We start from the raw sequence: 2107 nt of genomic DNA, 5'->3' as shown, positions 1-2107 counted from the left end.
TGGTCTCTTCAAATAATGAACTGTTAGTAAAATGCAGTCTGGAGGCTGAGGACTGTTTGTGCATTTATTGCATTCATTATACATTCTGTTTGCAGTTTTGCCAGTTATTTATCATTTCTTGATTTATTTTATAATCAAAATTGATTTTGCAAGACGAAATACTTTAGCAAAATATATAAGATTAGCAGTGGATTATTTTTGCATTCTTTTTTTTTTGCAAGAAAATTGTTGATTATTTTATATGCTTTTAACATTTAAATTTAAATGCTGCCACTTTTTAAGTGTTAAAAATAGGACTGAATCTTGCCTTGTACTTGAATTTGAAATACGGCTTTTTTAAGCAGCAGGAGCAGTGCTAGTTCAAATCTGGTTGTATGATTATTTATTAATAATATATAAATAATCTTGCTCTTATTGTATGACTCTTGCTCTTATTGTATGACTTGTATTGTAACACTTGAATGTATTTGTATTTGCTTGCGATTGTAAGTCGCCCTGGATAAGGGCGTCTGCTAAGAAATAAATAAAAAAAAAAAAAAAAAATTAACGATGCACAGCCACAGGTGAGTGTGTGTGAAGTTAGAAGGTCTCCTTTCTTTTTTATACTGGGTTTCATTTTCATCTTTTGTGGCTGGATTATATGCATGGGTTTTGCCTGTGCGTTATTTACTATTATAAAATGTGTATTTTAAATACTCTTTCCTGATTGGTCAAAACAGGTCACATGGGGGTGTTGATGTTACAGCATAACACCATGAGTCAGCACTTCTTTTTGAAAAGGGGCAAATCACTGGTAGATATCCATACACCACTAGAATTCTGAAAAAAAGGCAAACATATTGGAATTTATCACAATAAACATGACTGACGAGATTTGTGTAATTGTTGACCTTTTGGGAAACCGAAGTGTACATGAGATATTGAATCGGACACCAATGATTAATTAGTGAAAAAAGCAAAAGTATTCAAATCAATTCAAAACTCGCCATTCTGATCGCTCTCTGCTCCTTCTCCCTGAACTACAGTGTTTCCCTATCCCATTTTGAAATAATAGTTTAAAAAAATATCTTAGAAGGGTCACTCTTAGAAGAGACTGGTGGTTAAATGGATGTTTTGTTGCCGTTGCTCCCGGTCTGTCCGTTCTTCTCCTCTGGTCAGTCTGCCTGCCTCCTGTCACCGGACCCACCCCCTGCGCAGCTGTGTGGTCTGATGCAGAATATTTATAAATGCATCTCGACAATTCCTGCCGTACCTTTCTCTCCACATAAATGTGTCCAGGTACGATGGTATCATCTCTTCTGCTGTGCCTTGCATGGTTTTAAATTGCTTCTTAACACGGTCCCAGTAGTTCTCTGCGCTGTCCAGCCATAAACTGCAAAGTAAGTAACTGGATAGTCCATGCAAATGTCTTTCTCGCCACTGTGAAGAGGTAGCACACATCTGGTATGGATATCTCCTGTTACTACCCCGGATACAAAGGACGATTGAAAAAAAAAAAAAAAAAACCTGCACTCTCACCTGATACTGAGCTGTAATATTTTACTTTACAATGTAATGAACAAACCAAGAATTACCAGAAGTATAACAAATCAAATTCAGAAAAACTGCACTTTCAATGGCAATGTTCAATTCAACATCTATAAATCGCTTTAATGAATGCATTTTTGGTTTTATTTTTTTTTAAAGTTACTGTATATGGAATTATTTTTTTCTCAGCTCAGCTTTAGGTGGAAGGATATTTAATAAAAATAACTTCTTCAATTTAGTTAGTTAACCCATTTTATTAGCGCAATAAGGCACTTCAGGGTGTTTAAGCTTCATTTAAAGTACCACCATGCCCTAGCCATGCCATTGTCTTTTTATATTTGTTTGATCTTCAGAAGAGGGCAGATTCAGATAAGGACAAAAGTTAGAGACCTCATATATACAGTAGCCATATAAATGAAGTTTTTGAACCCAGAGAAGGTAGGCTTTCTTTTCCCAAGGAGTATGCAAAGCAGTTAGGTTGCAGATGGAAGCTCTTTCTTGATTCGGCGAGGAAGGCTCTGTGCTTGTGATTAAGCCCTTGCAAGGGAGGGGGAAGGGCTGGCTGTGACTGAAAGAAGAA

This window comes from Acipenser ruthenus, chromosome 24 (assembly GCF_902713425.1).
Source record: "Acipenser ruthenus chromosome 24, fAciRut3.2 maternal haplotype, whole genome shotgun sequence".
NCBI lineage: Eukaryota > Metazoa > Chordata > Actinopteri > Acipenseriformes > Acipenseridae > Acipenser > Acipenser ruthenus.
This window is presented reverse-complemented; position numbering follows the sequence as displayed.